A 21053-nucleotide genomic window follows, 5' to 3' on the forward strand; every position below is an offset into this window, starting at 1 on the left:
ACATCACACTGCTGACATCAGTATGACATCACACCGTACACAAATGACCCTTATATAAGACCGGCATTATCTACCGACAGATTAGTAACAAGATGTCAAAATCGTCTAGGAAGGATGGTGTGAGTCATTACTGGCACCCTTCGCGGCAGGAGGAAGCTGGTGCAAACGACCCCTTGGCTTGTCGGGACCCCTGCCTACTAACGGGGTGGCAGGCTATCACCTCAGACTAGAACCCGTACGGGGTGGCCGACACCAGCCCATTGACAAGAGAGAGGCCTTGATGTCCCTTTACTCTTTGATGGGGTGGCCAGTTGACTAAGAGTTTCCGTTCGGGCCTTCTCGATATTGTACGTGGCTGTTACAAAGACCCTCACTCACCTTCACGTCATGTGGCTAGTCGTTAGGTAGCCATAGTTACACGTTGAAGGTTGAATCTCCAGATATGGAGATAACCAACACATCCCTCCATATATGGAGATAACCGACGAATCTCACTAAGTCTGACCTCACAAGCCCCATATTTGGAGACGAACAACATATAACTCCATATATAGAGACTTAGCTGCTGACATCAGTATGACATCACACTGCTGACATCAGTATGACATCACACCGTACACAAATGACCCTTATATAAGACCGGCATTATCTACCGACAGATTGTGGAGATAAGCGACCAACGGTCGCTTATCTCCCGATTAGGGAGTCTTACTGGTGATAGAAGCATGACATTTGGCACACAGTTAGAACATGCCATATGGAACATTTTTGGCTATAGGGACATCGCAGATTTGTCTTGGGAAACTTGTGGGAGCCAATCAAAGTTGGACTCTCATAGACTTTACTATACAGTAAAATAATATAAAAATAAATATGCTTTAAAAGCATGTGAGGGGTCAAACTAAGTAGGTCGGGAGTGGCTTATTGTCGGTATCAGCCGGTAACACGTGGGAGTCTGTCCCCGTTACAAAGCGCTAGATCCCTGGGAGATGGACTGCTGAGGTGGAGCGCCACACCTACCATCAGCTCCCAGTACTTGCCGCACGACGGCAAGCATAAAACTATGCAAGCATAGTTTTGCACGAAACTGTGAAAAGTGAGGACTCATCATTAAACCATAGTTTTTTGGGAGGCGTTTTTAGCCAAAGGAATGTTTTGATTGGCTCCCACAAGTTTCCCAAGACAAATCTGTGATTGCCCTCTAGCCAAACATGATCCATATGGCATGTTCTAACTGTGTGCCAAATGTCATGCTTCTGTCATAAAGTGCACAATTCCATCAACATACTGCCTGAAATGTCTGGACTAAAGTGTTTGTGATTCTAAACATGTATGTTTTATATATTCTATAAAAGCGATACAACTGGATATGCAGGATCAGCAGGTCCCACTGCCAGAAAAACACCAAGAACTGGAGAAAAAGAACAAACTACTGACAGAAAAAGACCAGGAATTGGATAAACGTAAACAACTACTAGCAGAAAAGGACAAAGAAATGGAGGACTGTAAACAAGTGCTGTCAGAAAAAGACCAAGAACTGCGGAAAAAGAACAAACTACTGACAGAGAAAGACCAAGATTTGGATGAACATAAAAAACTGCTGTCAGAAAAAGAACAAGACCTGGCAAAAGGTAATAAACTACTGGAAGAAAAACAGCAAGAACTGCAGAAGAGCAATAAACTATTGATAGAAAAAGACCAAGAGATGAAGAACAGTAAAATACTACTGACAGAAAAGCACCAAGAACTGAAGAAAAGTAACGAACTCCTGACAGAAAAAGGCCAAGAAGTGGATAAACAGAGACAACTACTGACAGAAAAAGACCAAGAGATGAAAAACAGTAATAAACTACTGGCAGAAAAAGAGCAAGAACTGAAGAACAATAATAAACTACTAAAAGAAAAGGCCCAAGAATTGGATGAACATAAACAAATGCTGTCAGAAAAAGACCAAGAATTGGCAAAAAGTAATCAGCTATTGGAAGAAAAACAGCAAGAACTGAAGAATAATAATAAAGTAGTGGCAGAAAAAGACCAAGAGATGAAGAACAGTAAAACACTATTGACAGAAAAGCACCATGAAGAACTGAAGAAAAGTAATAAACTACTGGCAGAAAAAGACCAAGAATTGAAGAACATTAATAAACTACTGACAGAAAAAGACAACCAACTGAAGGAAAGAAATAAACAACTAAAAGAAAAAGCCCAAGAATTGGACACAAGTAATAAAATAATGACAGAAAAAGACCAAGAATTGAATCAGAAAGACAAAGAGCTGAAGATGAGGAAAAAGGAAGTGGATGATGAAAACAAACAGCTTGGTGAGAATTGGATAAAAAAAAACTCATCTCTTGATTATTTGATAACAGTGTCAGTTTAATTAAATAATTAATATTATATAATATAATAATGATCTTTAACCTGTCATTGCAGAGCAGCAGATCTGTGATCTGAAGACTGAATTAGAGAAACTAAAGACTGAATCAGATCAAAAGACTGGTCAGTAACATGACATATATGTCCTTAACTTAAAAAAAAAAAAAAGAAAAAAAAAACATAAGTCATCGCTAGATATGTTTTTCAGTGGTTCATCAAAACATAAATACTGTATATCTTCAACCTGTCATTGCAGCTCAGCATATCTTTGATTTGAAGACACTGGGGACTGAATCAGACAGAAAGACTGGTCAGTAAGCTGAAATAATCTTTCCTTATCTGTAACATTATAACATTAGTAAGTTGATAAATAGTTGTATTGTCTCGTCTTATAGAGCGTGGGTTCATTAAATATGTGCTTGTGTTATCAAAGAGAAACAAAAGTTCAGATAGGAAGATTCCAAATTATGTGCTGTATTTAAATAGGTGCAGTAGATGTAAGGCATAATCAAAGGGGATTGGTTCATTATGCAAGGATTAATCAATTATTACTATTTTTGTTCTTCTTTTTTATATATAAATAGAACAACTATAGGTAAACCTGGTATGGTATCAGCCGGCAAAAATTTGCTTGGAAAACAGACAAATCTGCCAGTGCAAAAACAAACGACATTTAATACCCAAAGTTAAACAGTCGTACACACACACACACACACACACACACACACACACACACACACACACACACACACACACACACACACACACGCACACACACACACACACACACACACACACACACACACACACACACACACACACACACACAGAGCTTCAGGACAAAGTCGGCTCATCTAAATTTCACCAATTTATTCTGAACCTTTTTTTTTATCATTAATTTTTTTTATTGTTTTCCACATTATATAAAAAACAATAACAACAACAACAATTTACAAGTAGTAACGCACTCTCTACCAGTGACTACATGATTGATCATGATGATTCATAACATTTCTGATGATAATATAGGCTGAAACCTTAATATAAATGTAAATAGTATCAATGTTGTTATTACATAATTATAACACAAATGTAACCAATGCTGATAGAACTGTCCACGATTTTCAAACAGTAGAAACATGAGAAAATGACCTCAATTTAGTTCTCGTGTGTTTTTGGGAGTGATTAGTGGTGTAGTTAAGTACCTATTGTCCCTCCCATTGTCCCTTCCATTTCTGGCTAGCGGAGGTGTCAAAATGTTCCTAGTTTTCAGAGGGCTTTTTAACAGCTTTGTGTTTTATGGTGCAACACGTTTAAAATGTCCCTGACTTCCCCATACATCATATGAAAGCTTAGATTCTGTACTTGAATAGTCTGTACAAAAAAGAAAAATGACCAATGCAGACATAAGGCACAAAGTACCAGACTTGGTCACAAATGTTTAAACTATTCCTTTATTTTGTCTTCAAGGTTCTTCCACGACTAAGCACATTTTGAAGATAAATATTGAGGAAGCAGAGAAATGTCTGAAGACTGTGAGGACTGAGTTTGTTGAAAGAGTCTCAGTGCCCATTCTGAATTCTCTAATGGACAGACTTTTGACTAAGGAAGTAATCAATGATGGAGAAATGGAATGGGTCAGAGTGAAATTAGATAAGTCAGAAAAAGCACGGGAAATTATTGACATGGTGCGGAAAAAGGGAAACGAGGCAAGTTCAGAAATGATTGACATCCTTCAACAGCTGGACCCTAGCCTTAGTGAACACCTGCATGAATGGTACAGAACCTACCAGGAGACAGAAGCCCAGGCTGAAAAGTTGATTCAGAGGGACAGAGAGGATAGGAAACACTTGGAGGAGCTTAAGGAATCTCTGAGGAAGAAAGAGGAAACCATCCAAGAGCTCAAGGGGAAAATCCGTGAGATTAAGCACCATATGGTTGAACTGGAGAAACAACTGAGGGAGGAGAGGGATGAAGGGAAGCAAAGAGAGCTGGAACAAGAGCTGAGGAGGGAGTCTGAGAGAAGAAAGGAGTTGGAGAGAAAGCTGGAGAAGTCTAAAGAGGAGAGAGAGAACAAGAAGAGAGAGATGGAGGAGAGACACGGACAGGAAATAGAGGAGATGAGAGAGATCTATGAGGGAGACGCCAGGGCGGAAGCAGAGAAACACCTGATGAAGATACTCCTGCCTGAGATCGTCAGCAACATCAGAGAATTTGAGAGACAACTGGAAGAGAAGAACAGAGCGATAAAAGCATCGATAAAAATGTTGTGCAGTGTTGAAGGAGGAGAAACTTAACTTACTGGAAAAGAGAGAAAACATACCATTGTCGGGGGCCTTAGGTTTTTTTCCCCCGTGCTAATCAATCTAAAAGCGTCAAATTTTGCAATTATGTATCCCAGGGCATGCTCTAATGATTTAGATAGGTCGCCCGAGTCGGCGACCTTCGGGGTCACCACAGCGGCCAAATCAAGTTGGGCTCCCATCCAGGGCTCCAGGGTGCGAGCTATTAGCTCGCATATGCGACTTAATTTCATAAAGTGCGAGTTAAAATTTAACCAGGTCGCGCTGGTGCGACCTGAAAAAAAGGGAGGAAAAAAAGAAATCCTCAATCGGGGATCGCCTGACGCCTCTCTCTCGCTCCGTCTCTCTCTCTCCCTGGCTGCCTGCCTGCAGAGCCTATGCTCTGCCCCTCCCCTTCTCTCTCTTTCACTCACATACACACACACACAGTACTACACAGTACACACTCTAGCGTCGACACACGCAGACAGACAGACAGACACTCTCTCTCTCTCTCTCTCCCCCTCTCTCGCTCACATTGGATAGATATCACATATATACTAACCTTTCTTTGTATAACCGTGCTTTTTTCTGTCATCTCGAACTGGATAATCTATAATCCTCAGGTTGTTTGTTTGCTATTAGATTAGTTATTGATCAGCAATCGCTCGTGGATGTTTCCACCGTTACGTTAAAACAGCTGTGGCTCGTTAAGTTTCTCAGTGCCCAAAATGCGCTTCTCACTTCATAGCCAATTAGCTCAAATGAACGGCAGCTGTAAACTGTTCTGTCTTTGGTGTCTCGTGTATTCTGTGTTAGAGAGAGAGAGAGAGAGAGAGAGAGAGAGAGAGAGAGAGAGAGAGAGTGAGAGAGAGAGAGAGAGAGAGAGAGAGAGAGTGTGTGTGTGTGTGTGTGTGTGTGTGTGTGTGTGTGTGTGTGTGTGTGTGTGTGTGTGTGTGTGTGTGTGTGTGTGTGTGTCCAAGTGAACGTTAGAGAGAGAGAGAGAGAGAGAGAGAGAGAGAGAGAGAGAGAGCGTGTGTGTGTGTGTGTGTGTGTGTGTGTGTGTGTGTGTGTGTGTGTGTGTGTGTGTCCAAGTGAACGTTTTCTGTTGATATCAAGCAGCTTGCTTCCCAGCAGAGTTGGGTGTAACGCGTTACAAAGTAACGCGTTACTGTAATAATACTACTTTTTCCGGTAACGAGTAGTGTAACGGTACTACTCCTCCGAAATAGTAATAACACTACAAATACTGCCTGGTTGCGTTACTCGCTACTCGCTACTTTCGTGCTCCTGCTTCATGCCTTCAGCAGGAACCGATTGTAAACATCACCACTTGTCTTTTAGAACATTGGAACTGTCATTTCACTAAAATAACTATCCAGAGAAAAGGTAATCAAACACAAGTCAGTCAGTGCAGCAGGTCACGGCGACTTGCCTGCAATCAACAGCAGCAGCCAGCAGGCACCCGACATTTGATAACAGTCACCCTTATAGATTAATAAAAAGACTAAATACAACAAAAACCCCAACTAAGGATATTTATAACATCAATCTAAGAAATGAATTAGCCTACTTTAGGAAGAGAGAGAGAGAAAGAGAGAGAGAAGAGGGGAAAAAAAGTCACACAGCAGGCAGCGCATAATACGGTGCGCAAACCCGACAGTTGCTTTAACAACCTAGATTAATATCCTACATGTGATACAATAACCCAAAACCCCGAAATAAGCAAGCCAAAGGAATGAATTAGCCTACTAATCCATGTAGGCTGAGAGAGATAGCCTAGAGAGAGAGGGAAAGAGAGAACTCTGACGACACGACAAGTGAACTCACTCTGACATGATGTCCTTGTGATGACGGAATAAATATAATCCTTAATCCTTATGCAAAAAACGTCGGTGATATCGCTTTTTTAAGCATGAAGTTTCAGCAGCTATACAATCAGTTTGATACTGTTTGAACTATTTGAGTGTAGGCCTACACAGTAAATCAATCGCCTCGTTGGTCATTCTCCCCAGCTGCTGTGCTGCGCAGTGGTTAGGTCAGGGCCGGCGGCAGACCACAATGGCTGAGGGTGCCCACAATGGCTGAGGGTGCTATGTTTTAAGTGAAGGATAGACTACCCATCTCAAATCGGCCAGGTGAAAACAAAAGGCTAAATTTGCATACCAATGGGAGTGTGTGCCAAACCTGTTGTGGCCAGCCAATGCTGATCTACTGTATAATTTATAATGTCAATTTCGGGAATTACTGAGAGGTGGGGGTGCTCCCTCGCCAAAATGAGGGTGCACCCCCCCTGGCCTGTAAAATCCATAGGAGCCAAATGGAATGAAATCTGCTTAAACTTACTGACAATTGACAAACGGAACAGAACCATATATAGGCTATATAATGTCAGGTGGATAAATGAATAAACTCATGAATGTATGGCAGCTGTTTTTTTTTGCTGCACAATGGGAGTCCTAAATTACAACAAGGCACCAGAGGCTCCGAAATAATTACATTATCATTTTTATTTATTGTTTTTATTATTATTATTATTATAATTAAACTCAAATGACCACCAGTAAGCCCTGGGACTCAATTCATTGAACAATATAATGCATTGTATTAGATATTATTATATCTAATAAATATTAATATGTCTAATATATGTTGGCAATGCATCTCAGACTTTTTTTATGGAGTAACGCAAAAGTAGTGTAATGAGTAGTGTAACTAGTTACTTTCTCCATGGAGTAATGAAGTAGTGTAAGGCACTACTTTTTTCAAAGGTAATATGTAATATGTAGTGCACTACTTTTTTGAGTAACGGATCCCAACTCTGCTTCCCAGTATCTCACTCTAAAACCATAAGGGTTAGGTTTCATTTTTCCATCCTGCATGAAAGCAGGCCTATTGCATTTAGTCTACGTTAGTTCTATATTGCCTTTGTTAGCCGAGATATTCGTAAATCTTTCTTGAATTAATGTCTTTAGTTTGCAAATATTAACTTGGCTACAGCTTTTTTTTTTACTTATCATGAGACATAGGCCTATTTGTTATTGGGGTATTCAACAACATTATATTGAATATCAAAGGCTTTCCTAATATCACACAGCCTTAGTGCTGACCTATTTTTACTGCTGCTCATGCAGAGAAACCTAAAGTTCAGATTAAAATATTTAGCAAATATCAAGTTTGGGTCATTGTCAATCTTTACATCAAGGCAAATTGAAATGGCTTATGGTATGGAAATGAACACAACTGTCATCAGTATAATAAGGCTATGTATTAATACCACGCTAATACGCTATACAAAGAAAAATATGGTGCTACCTAATTTCTGATGGTGCTACCTAATTAAAACGTAGGTGGCACCAGTGCTACCTGTGAAAAAGTTAGTCTGGAGCCCTGCTCCCATCGACTTTCTATACAGGAGGAAAATACCCAGAAAAAGAATTTGCTTTAGGTAGGATGTGAGGGGTCTAACTAGGGGTTTGTCATGATTCTTTATCCATTGCAAGCATTTGTTTTGCAAAAAAAAAAAAAAACTTTCCTTGGGCCAAAAATGGCCCCGGAAAACACCCACAAAACTGTGAAAAGTGATGACTCATCATTAAACCATCATTTTTGGTTATTTTCTGGGGCCATTTTTAGCCCAAGGAAAGTTTTTTGTGTGTGGAGCTTTTAGACTGATTAGCACACAATTACCATTCGGCCTCCGACTACCAGCCTCCGACTACCACCAGAAAGAATAGAAGGGAAAGGAGATTCATGGTGGATGAGATGTTGGACTTGGACATTAGACCATTTCTATAAATGACCTGCTTGATTTGTCTTGGTGTATCGGTGTCTTTAGATATACAGAATAGCATGTATCTTTATTGTATGTAAGATGTTCATGCTTTGTGATATGTAAATGCAACCCAATCATACTCCTATTGGGTTGCATATGACGATTTTTTAACATATATGGCTCTTAAATTTATGTAATTGAATTCTATTGGTTCATTAACTGATTGATGACACCCACCACGGGATATGGCCTATTTATAGGCTCCAATGCCACTCACTTGAGAGAGCCCTGCTGGGCGAAATGTTGTTTGTTGGTTGAAAATAAAGGCGGGAGAGCATTGGTAAATGGTAAATGGTGCATTTATATAGCGCTTTTTATCCAAAGCGCTTTACATAGATTGTGCATTACATTCACCCATTCACGCACACATTCATACACCGGTGGCGGGGGAAACCATGCAAGGCACCAACCGGCTCACCGGAAGCAATGCAGGGTTCAGAGTCTTGCCCAAGGACCCTTCGACATTAACTCAGGGGGAGCCCGGATTCGAACTGGGAACCCTTCGGGAACCCTTCGTGCTCTAATAACAGTTTCTCTACCCCTGAGCTATGCCGCCCCACATTATATTGTGTGCGGACATTATCCCTTATTCATTCATTGTTTCCTGGGTCCAGCACCGTATACACGTTTTGGGGATGTGCATATGCTATTCCTTTGGTGGATGAGATGTTGTACCAATATGTTCAGAAATGAACTACAACATTGGTAACACAACATGAATAGGATATGTGTAAAAAGAATTTGGCAGATTTACAGTAAAAGAAAGTTTGATATATTGCCTTATCCAAGTCTCATAGTAATTAATGGTCACAGATCACATTAGCAGATAAGAAACACTGGTTTTGATTGATTGATTGAAGAATTTATTAGAAGTTTGCAATAGGGGTGCAAGAAAAAATCGATTCGAATTCGAATCGTGTTTCTAACATGGCAAGATTCAGAATCGATTCTCATTTTCCAAAAATTGTTTTTTTTATTACGATAATTTATTAGATATTATGTTGTGTTTGTATGAGTTAAAAGAATGTGTGCAAGCATGAATAAATCAGACATGTTGTCTTGCAATGCAAACATAGATTACGTCAATAATTTAGTTAAAAGAAAACTAACAAAAAGGCAAGACAGCAAACAATTATGCAACAATGATTCACAGAACTTTTAAAATGCACTTCAAGTCAAGTTTCACATGCTATATGTTGCACATTTCAGTTCTCTCAGTTCACTGTTTTCGGGTAACTTTCAGTCAGATGATTTGTGAGTTGTCTGGGTGTATTTGCAAGTTCCTTGTCTTTAACAAAAAGAAAGTGCAGTTTTTGCTAAAGGGACAAATGCACAGTTGAAATATTGCTGACAGCACTTGATCATCTGGTCAGATGATTTGTGGTTTGTCTGAACGCGTAGTTTCAAATAAGGAAGGGGAACCACGTGACCGCCGGGAACGGCCATGACGCTCCCTGACGCTCTCCATGGGTGCCAGAACTCGCACCGAAAGTGCAATGAAATACGTGTGAAATACATGCTGTATGATTTCAGTTCCTTTTTTTTCCTTTTTTCAGTTTTTTTTCTGGAAACTTTCGGGTCAGATGATTGGTGGTTGTCTGGGTGGTTGTCTGGGTGGCCTTTTGTCTAGGCCACCCAGACAACCACAAATCATTGTTTTTTGCTAAAGGGACAGATAAATAGTTAAAATATTGCTGACAGCAGGAGAAATTCTTCATTGTAGCCTACGTGTAGCCTATTTGGGGAATTCCACCTCAAATAACCAATCACCATTTTGGTTCTCATTCAACTGTTTAAATTAATATCAGATATCTAAATATAGGGATGGGTATCGTTCACCTTTGAATCGATACGATACCTTTTTCGATACCTGGGAATCGATACGATACCCTTTTTGATACCATTTTCGATTATAATTATTATTTGCCTTTTTATGGGCTATTTTAGACACCAAAATAGGTTATTAAGCCAGTTATTCAGGCATTTTCATGTCAAGTAGGCCTAGTAGTAGTAGTAGAGCAGTTGATGTGACTACTATTACTGTTATGGCTGCTATTGTATAAATCTATTGTTTGTCTACAATAGAATATACACATAATAATAAACATTATAGGCTATTGTCGGCTATTTTCCACAGTAACGAGTGTAGCCTACTAAAGCAGTCATTAAACTCTCAGTAGCCCAACTCTTACAGATGTGACCGGCCAGGGGTGTGTTCAAGAGTATCGAAACAAGGTATCGTTTGTTTTTACGTGAACAAATACTCGATAGTATCGATGTCATGCGATTGATACCATTAAAAGTATCGCAGATGATACCCATCCCTATCTAAATATTGACTCAAGAAATGTATATTACTGTCTGAGGTTCACACAAAAGTCAGAGTAAACCTTTAAATGACATGTAGGCCTAACTTACTCGGAGTGGCAACACGTCCATAGAGGTTAAGGTTAAGGTTAGGGTAAGAGATAGAGTACTGATATATGAATTGAATAGAGAATTGTTTTGAATCGAGAATCGTTTTAAATCGAGAATCGTTTTTATATCAGAAAATAATCGTTTCTGAATTCGAATCGTTTGATTTGAAAGAATCGAAAAAAAATTTGAATCGTGACCCCAAGAATCGATTCTGAATCGAATCGTGGGATACCCAGAGATTCGCAGCCCTAGTATTTGGCCGCAGACCCCCATCTCAAAATATGTTGATCCAGGGACCCCCAGAAGCAAAGATTTAAGTTAAAATGTTCACTCTAAATGTGGCCTCTATTCTGCATCTAGCTTAAGGCCTCAGACTGTGTTGGAGAGCCTTGGTTTGTGTGAGCTTACAGTGACCTCTGCTGGCAGTGGCAGAACAGTGCACCACAATATAGCAACGCATTAAACCCAGGATCGAAAGTAAACTTTGAGTTTTTGATCAAAAGGTTTTTTTTCTCCACATTAAAAGTCACTCTGCAGTCTGCACTGAGCAACGACACAAGCTAGAGGCTCGCTCTGTCTCCTGCTTTTACTGCCAAGTCAAATGGATGGATTTATCTGGATTTATTTCATCATTAACAATCAATAACTGTTACAGGTTGGTACAGTTATTCATCTATGATTAATTAAACTGTTGTTAATGTAATCTCTGTTAATTAATGATCTCTACATCTTATGATCAACTGTTACAGTGCTATCTGTCACAGCTTGGTCAAGTTTAACTTTTAGATTTGTATTAATCTATAATTAATTAAACTGTCGGTCAACATCTGTCCAAGGCTGTTTAGGAAATGCAAAGCTCACAAGCCTCGTGCTGTGAGGCGTTGTGAGCTTGTAGATCGGCTATTTTCGGCACAGAGCTTTGGTGTAGAGGGGGAAAAGAGCAGACTAAGTACAGAGTGAAAGGTCAAGTAGCCTATTTTGTTCAAGTGGTTAAATATCTGAAAACACAAATTGACATGAATCCAAAATACACTGATGATTGTGCTGTCAAACGATGAAACTATATGGAATCTATGAACAGGTTGTGGGGGTCCCTGCTTCAGCTCTCTCTCAACTAAGGGGTCCCTGGTCTGAAAGCGTTGAGTACCCCTGGTTTAGTGCCATATGTTGTGTTTGTGTGAAACTGTAGTTGTGATGTGTAACAGCCTATAATTATAATTGAGGTAAAAGTTTAAATAAGGAGATATGAGCTTTCTTTACAGACAGACTGACTGTAACCCTTGTGGAACAACTTCGTATTGCCGTTTCTTTTATTAAATAGAATCTGTGATTCTGGGGGGAAACACTAAGAAATATTAAAATATAAATAGTTGTTCCTCATGCAGTCACACACCCTGAAAATAGCGTCAAAAGTAACGGTACAGTTAAACCAGGAAGCGCGAGTGTCTGTCTGTCTGTCTGTCTGTCTGTCTGTCTGTCTGTCTGTCTGTCTGTCTGTCTGTCTGTCTGTCTGTCTGTGCGTGCGTGCGTGCATGTGTGCGTGTGTGTGTGTGTGGTGTTGCGTGGTGGTTAGCAGCAGTCAGTGTTGCCAGGTATTGGGAGAGAAATAAGCAACCAGGTCCTATGAGTAACCACCGGTGTTGCCAGGTCTGTTTATTATTTAAGTGACTCTGGACTTGTTTTTCTCTAAAGTTGCTTGTAAATATTGATAGTGGAGTTGCTTATTTGTGCTTTGTTAATTTGTCTTGTTTCTAAAGTGTTTGAAAGCGTTTAAAGCAGGGGTGCCCACGCTTTTTTTTTTACTTGAGAGCTATGTAGAATGACCAAACAGTGTGTACAATCAAACTCAGTTTATTATAGCCAACTGGTACAGCTCTCAGTAACGTACTGGAATAGTTCACTCTAGCATAACATTGGATTCACATACAGGAACCGGCTTGCGCATGCGCAGTAACCAATAACAAGTACGGTGGCTGCCGAGGCACCAACACTACTAAGTGAGCATTATACAAATGCTCTACATCCCCCTTCTTTAGCTCACAGTACCAACAGCAATAACTAAAGTGTTCAACATGAGCAATAACACTTCAAAGCTTAATGAAAAAATAACATCATAGCAAACGTCAGCATATCAAATGTATAGCAACTGTAATAGCAAAACAGTATGTATGACAGTCAGTAGCTTTTTTTTTTTTTTTTATATATATAACAATCTCCCAAAGACAGTATTTCGAGGGCTTGGAGCGCAAAGGGCCTATGTGACATTTTTGGCGAAAATGACTTTTTTACATCATTTTAAAGGTCTCTGCGAACTCTATCAGATGGTGAAAATCTTACGTAATAATATTTTTTACTTTTTGAAATAAAGCCTAAAAACCAAAAAGGCTCATGTGAAACCCTTCAGTTGAACTTGGAGCGTAAAAGGCTTTAGTGCACGTGTAGTATACCAAACCAGACACACTGTGGCCCTAATAGGCACCAAAATTTGGCACAAACACTGTTCAGAAGCCTGCCATGACAATAGTCGCACCAGGGGCCTTGTGTGGCCCCCAGGGACCACATTAGGGCCCCTGGTGGCCCCTGGGTGCCACAGGGGAACAGAGATACAGAGATACAGAGATTTCTTGCCAGTAACTGCTCTGATCCACACCAAAAAAAGATTAATCAGGGGTCTGCATTCAGAGTGGCCACACCAGAGGCCATGTGTGGCCCCCAGGTACAAAATTAAGGCCCCCAGGGGCCCCTGGATGCCACAGTTGCACCGTTGGTCCACTCTGCACCAAACGTGGCATAAACACTGTTCAGGGGTTTGCCACGACAAAAGTCACACAAGGGGCCATGTGTGGCCCCCAGGGGCCACATTAGGGGCCCCCAGGGGCCTTTGGGTGCCACAGGCGCACTGTTGCCCCATTACACACCAAACTTGTCACAAACACTGTCCAGGGGTCTGCCCTGAGAATAGTCACACCAGGGGCCACATTAAGTGAGGTTGCCCCTGGTGTGACTATTGTCATGGTAGACCCATGGACAGTGTTTGTGCCATATTTGGTGCAGATCAGAGCAACGGTGCGACTTTGGAACCCCGGGGCCCCCAGGGGCCACTGATATGGCACCCTGGGGCCCCTGGTGAAGCCCTTTGTGTGACTATTGTCATGGCAGACCCTTAAACAGTGTTCATGCTAAGTTTATGCAAATTGGAGCAATGGTGTGCCTTTGGCACCCCGGAGCCCCTGGGGGCCCCTGTTATGGTACAATGGGGACCCTGATAAGGCATGTGAGGTGGCCCCTGGTGTGACTAATGTCATGGTAGACCCCTGAACAGTGTTTGTGCAAGGTTTGGTGCAGATTGGAGCAACGGTGCACCTTTAGCACCCCAGGGGCCCCTGAGTTGGCCCATATTGTGCCCCCTGGTGGCCACATGTGGCCCCTCATGTGACTATTGTCATTGCAGACCCCTGAACAATGTCCATGCCAAGATTGGCGCAGATTGGACGAACGGTGCGCGTTTGGCCCCCATGGGCCCCCAGGGGCCTCTGTTTTTGTAACTGGGGGCCAAATGTGGCCCCTGGTGTGGCTACTCTGATGGCAGGCCCCTGATTAGTGTTCATGCCAAGTTTGGTGTGGATCGGAGCGGTTACTAACAAGTTACTGTCTCTGGTCCAGTATTATTATTTTCTGAATGTCACTTAGACCCTAAACATGAAGCAAAAAGCTATAAAATGTTAGAGCGCAAAGGGCCTAAGTGACGTTTTAGCTTACACGTATTAGTTTTGTATTTTTTAAAAATTGTTTTGTACTTTTTTATGTATGTAACTATTAAAATATCAATTCCTTTTAGCTTAATCTGTATAAAAGTACAGACTGCTTACGTATGTTGTTTTTAATAAAATAGTTACAGTCAATTAAAACTTTGTTTTTGCTCTCCTGTAAAATTCTGAAAATGTCACATAGGCCCTTTGCACTCCAAGCCCTCGATTTGTGCAAAGTTCAGTACTGAGTACTTCGCGGGCGGTGAAGCTACAGGTACCTGGACTGGGGGTGGGTCAATGTCCATGTGTTCCCGTTGTCCCTCTCCGTAGAGAGGTGTGTCACCGACGGCTGGGGTGAAGGGCTGCAGGTCGGAGCTGTCAGGCTGATCTGGAGGACGCTCGGCAACAGGCAAGAGGTGTCTGCGATTTCTCCTGTAGTCTCTGCCTCCAGACTGGATGATGTAGGACCGTGGCTCCTCGCAGATCTTTCCCACGGTGCCCATGCGATCGTAGCCCCGGGGGTCTGCATCCTGACGACGTCACCCTCCTGCAGTGGCCGTAGAGGACAGCTGGACCTGTCGTAGCTCAGCTTCTGGGCGAGCCTCTTCTTCTGGAGCTGTGCTGTGACTTGTTGGGTGTTGAGGGGGCCGCAGTAGCTGTCTGCTGACAGGGAGAGTAGTGCGGGTCTGCCTTGACATTAGCCTCTGTGCAGGTGAGCCAAGTAGTGCGTCGCGAGGAACATTCCTCAGGTTTAAGAGGTTGAGGAACACATCCGTGCCGTCCCTCTTTGACTTCTCCATCAGTTGCTTGGCACTCTGCACTGCTCTTTCAGCCAAACCGTTGGACTGTGGGAATTCAGGGCTGCTGGTTATGTGCCTGAAGTCCCACTGTGTAGCAAAATCTCTGAACTTCTGGCTGGTGTACTGTCTGGCATTGTCCGAGATGAGAAGATGAGGGGAGCCATGAACAGAGAAGTGTCTTTTCAGCTTTGTGATGACTGTCGCTGACGTGATGTCCTTGAGAAAGTCAATCTCATACCAGCCAGAGAACGAGTCTACAAGCACATGAAAGTACTTGCCATCCCATTCGAAGATGTCGGTCGCCACTGTAGACCATGGAAGGTCAGGAACCGGATGTGACTGCAGTGGTTCCTTCTGCTGATGGTGCTTCTGGCTGTTGCAAACAGAGCACGAGAGCACCGCCTTGTCAATGTCTCTGCTCATGGTGGGACAGAACACTATGTCTCGGGCTCTGCGTTTAGTGGACTCCGCCCCTGGATGTCCTCTGTGCATAATGTCTGTGTACACTTTCTGCAGTGACTGGGGAATGACGAGTTTGTGACCTTTCATGACGACCCCCTCCTCGATGGTGAGCTCGTCTCTGAATGGGAAGAAGGGACTGATGGACGGTGGAGCACGGTGTTGTTTGACAGGCCATCCGTGTCTGATGACGGAAGAGAGGGTCTGTAGTAGGTCATCCTCCGCTGTGTGCCTTTTTAGTTCCTCCAAACGGCTGGATGAGATTCGGCTAACTGACATCCCCTCAAAGTCGTTCAGCTCGTTCACATGTTGAAGTGTAGATGACCTGGGGGCGCGTGACAGGGTGTCGGCCAGGTACATCTGTTTCCCTTTCTTGTAGATCAGGTCGATGTTGTATTTCTGGAGCTGCAGCATCATGCGTTGGAGTCGTGCAGGCGCTGTGTAGATCGGCTTTCTGATGATCGTGACAAGAGGCTGGTGGTCGGTTTCTACGGTGACTGGCTTGCCGTAAATGTAGTCATTGAATCGCGAGCATGCGAACACGACCGCCAGGAGTTCTTTCTCGATCTGAGCGTAGCGTGTCTCTGGCTGAGTCATTGTCCGTGATGCGTAGGCAATCGGTCTGCCCCCTTGTAAGCAAGCTGCTCCCAGTCCGTGCTGCGAAACGTCACATGTGAGCGTGACCGGTTGGTGGACATCGTAGTAAGACAGGACAGGCGGACTGGAGATGCACCTCTTCAGTGTGTCATAGGCGTCCTGATGTTGCTTCAGCCAGCACCACACAGTGTCTTTGCGGGTCAGCTGATTTAGAGAGGCAGACAGCTCACTTAATTTTGGCACAAACTTTCCCAGGTAGTTAATCATGCCTAGAAATCGCTGTAGAGCTGTGACATCTTCAGGAACAGGCATTTCTGTGATTGCTGTGGTCTTGTCAGGGTCCGCTTTCAGGCCCTCACTGGTGAACCCATGACCAACATAACTGACCTCTGTCAGCCGAAACTTGCATTTGAGGGGGTTGAGCCTCAGATTAACTTTGCGTGCACGGTCAAGCACTCTTTTTAGGTTCGCGTCGTGTTCTGCCTCAGTGCGGCCTCCGACGATGATGTCGTCTACGATGATGGCACAGGGATAACCTGCGAAAATCTGTTCCATTGTGCGCTGGAATACTTCGCTGGCTGAATTTATTCCGAACGGCATTCTGAGGAACCTGTAGCGTCCAAAAGGTGTGCTAAATGTGGTTAGCAGGGAGGATTTATTGTCCAGGGAGATCTGCCAGAAAGAGCTTTTGGCGTCTAGGACTGAGAACAGTGTTGCGTTTGCCATCTGTGATGCCACCTCCTCAACCGTGCGCATCGGATGATGGGGGCGCTTTAGAGCTGTGTTTAGGTCTCTAGGGTCAATGCAGATCCTTATGTCCTCTGTCCGCTTCTTGTTTGTAGCTACCATGGATGACACCCATTCTGTTGGCTCAGATACGGGGGTGATGACGCTTAAGTCCACCATTCGCTCGAGTTCCGCCTTCACTCTGTCCTGCATGGCCACAGGGACACGGCGTGCCGGGTGGACGACAGGGTGCACCTCAGGGTCCAGTTTCATGGAGTATGTCATTGGTAGCTTGCCAAGTTCGTCCTTGAACAGATCTGCATACTCTGTGAATATCTCGTGTGGCAGGTTGGCATCTGTGTTCACACTGAGTTGGTGAACATCCTTGCTCAGTGTCACCAGCTTCATGTGTAGGCTTGCTTGTAGGCCTAGTAGTGGTTGGACGTTTCTCTCCACGATGTGGAACTGTAGAGCATACTGTTGGCCTGCTAGTTCACATTGCAAAACGACTGAGCCCAGGGTGTTGATCAGATTTCCCCCGTAGGTGACAAGGTTGGTGATCACTGAACGGTCAATCAGTTCTCCGTTCTCCACATGTTTGAAAGCGTCATAGGAAAAAACATTACATTGTCCTCCTGTATCCACTTTCATTTCAACAGGCTTGTCATTGATGCGTATAGTGGCGAACGCTACATTTCTGTCTTGCACATCAGAGTTAATTGTGTCCACGACCACTGGTGATATGCCGTCAATACAGAATGAATCATCGTCATTAGCGTTACCTGTGGCCTGGTCCAATTCAAGGTGATGGACGGATTCCCTGGAGCTCTGTGTCCTGGAGTACCTCTGCGTTGACCTGCAGCACTGCTTGTAGTGGTTCCATTTTTTGCATGCATGGCACTGTTGTCCAAAAGCTGGACAACTTTCCTTCTTGGCTTCATGGCTGCCACCACAATTATTACAGTTTACAATGGGTTGTGCATTTCTCCCCGCCTGGGGTCTCTGCCGTGGTTCAAATCTCTGCTTCCTTCCACATTTATACTGCAGGCTGTCAACACTAGTGGGAGCATGTGGCGATGACAATGTCCTTGTGTGGTGCTCAGTCTGCTCGTATATGTGACACATGGAGATGGCCTTGGCTAGAGTCAGATCGCCGTCACGTAGCAACATTTTTCTCATATTATCATCATTTATGCCACATACCAGTCTATCCTTGATTAGCCCATCCTGCAGAGCTCCAAATTCGCAAGTCTTTGCTTTAATCCTGAGGTCTGTGACATATGATTCAATTGTCTCACCTTGGGTCTGGTTTCTTGTATTGAATTTGTGCCTCTCCATGGTAAGGTTCAGTCGGGGACTGCAAATCTCGCGAAATTTCCTCTTTAGACATTCGGGGTCTTCCTTTGCCTCAGCCGGAGTGATGACTTGGCCCGGTGCGTCGTCAACGACGGGTCCCCTTACTTCGGGCGCGTAGACGAACGACCTCTCCCTTTCAATGGCCTCCGATCCTGCTAGATTGAGGAGAATGTAGGCTCGCGTGCGGGCTGACTTGTCATGGTGGGCCGCCGCGATGAAAATGTCATATTCTTGTTCAAACACTCGCCAGTTCTCTGCGATGTTGTCATCGAACACGAGAGGGTCCGGTCTGCGGAATCCGTCCGCCATGGTTTGCAGCGCGCGTTGGATTAGCCGCTAGCAACGTCGTTAGCACCAAGCTGTTGTCCTCACTCGGCCGGCAATGTAGATGCGTGCTCCGCGACAGACTGCACGTTTCAAAGTGTCCGTGTTTACTTCTGACACCATGTAGAATGACCAAACAGTGTGTACAATCAAACTCAGTTTATTATAGCCAACTGGTACAGCTCTCAGTAACGTACTGGAATAGTTCACTCTAGCATAACATTGGATTCACATACAGGAACCGGCTTGCGCATGCGCAGTAACCAATAACAAGTACGGTGGCTGCCGAGGCACCAACACTACTAAGTGAGCATTATACGAATGCTCTACAAGCTACTTTTAAAATGTCCAGCTCGACATGATCTACCCACCCCAATGTACCAGAGGTGGCTTTGGAATAGCGGCACTGACGTTACATATGAGACAAACACACTTGAAATGGGAAATAGTGAGGGGAAAAAGGTCTTCGTCCCATTCTGTATGGAAGTGGTAGGTTTTTGGGTTCTTTATGCTACTGCCTCTACTGAAAACAAAGCATTGCATTGGGTGGTTTGCTTACTTTCGAAGCCATGAAGGGAGCTGACAGGCTCCTTTTTATGTCAATCAATCAGTCACCTTAATTCAAGTGACAGATGTGACAGAATTTTCTTTACATTTTAATTATATTTTTTTAGGGGCATGTCATGTGATCTACCTGCACAGCCTTTGTGATGGTAGATCATGATCTACCTTTTGAGCACACCTGGTTTCAAGGGTTATTGTGTTGTGAATTGACTGTTGCCATGTCTGCTTATTACAAGCGCCTCTGGCCTTGTTTTCTCTAAAGTTGCTTGTTAATATTGTTAGTGTAGTTGTTTATTTGTGCTTTTGCGTTTAAAGGGTTATTGTGTTGTGAATTGACTGTTGCCATGGTGCTGTTGCCATGTCTGCTTATTTCAAGTGTTTCTGGGCTTGCTTTCCGCAAAGCTGCTAGTAAATATTGATAATTGCGGGTTGCTTTTTATTTGTTTTGAGCTTGTAGATCAGCTATTCTCAAACAGCCGATGTGGTGATGCATATAGTTTTAAAATGCTTATGTGGCCTAGATAATTGTTACTTTTCGGGGAGTATTCATCAAGTGCACGCGCGGCCTGCCACTCGGCCTTTACTTCTACTCCACAACATCTCGGATCCAAATATTGTACTTTTACTCCACACTTTTACTCCTACATTTATTTGAACACTTAGGTTACTTTGTAGATACACATTATAATTATAAAACATACATAAACCAATTTAGCCCTACTTTGTACCTTGTCTATTTGAAAATATTAAATCTAGGGGTGCAGGAAAAAATCTATTCAAATTCGAATCGTGTTTCTAACATGGCAAGATTCAGAATCGATTCTCATTTTCCAAAAATCGATTTTTTTATTCGATAATATTTATTAGATATCATGATTTTCATGATTTATTATTTTATGATTTTTTATTATGATTTATTTTTATTGCGATAATTTATTAGATATTATGTTGTGTTTGTATGAGTTAAAAGAATGTGTGCAAGCATGAATAAATCAGACATGTTGTCTTGGATTTACCTTTGTGTGTACATTATTGCAATAAGTTGATAAAACCTTTACAATTATAAAAGCTACGTAAATGTACTGCCTTCATGCCAAGCATCTATGGCAAAGGGCCATACAAATATGAGTTATTACAAAAAGAATTGGTCAAGTCAAGTGGCTCAAATTTCCCCAGATCCAAGTCAAGTCTAATACTGTCAGTTTAATGCTGCTAATAAAAAAAAGCAAACATAGATTACGTCAATACATTTAGTTAAAAGAAAACTAACAAAAAGGCAAGACAGAAACAATTATGCAACAATGATTCACAGAACTTTTAAAATGCACTTCAAGTCAAGTTTCACATGCTATATGTTGCACATTTCAGTTCTCTCAGTTCATTGTTTTTGGGTAACTTTCAGTCAGATGATTTGTGGGTTGTCTGGGTGTATATGTAGTTCCTTGTCTTTAACAAAAAGAAAGTGCAGACAAATACACAGTTTAAATATTGCTGACAGCACTTGATCATCTGGTCAGATGATTTGTGGTTTGTCTGAACGCGTATTTGCAAGTTCAAATAAGGAAGG

Source organism: Nannobrachium achirus (assembly GCF_963921795.1).
Source record: "Nannobrachium achirus genome assembly, chromosome: 6".
Lineage (NCBI taxonomy): Eukaryota > Metazoa > Chordata > Actinopteri > Myctophiformes > Myctophidae > Nannobrachium > Nannobrachium achirus.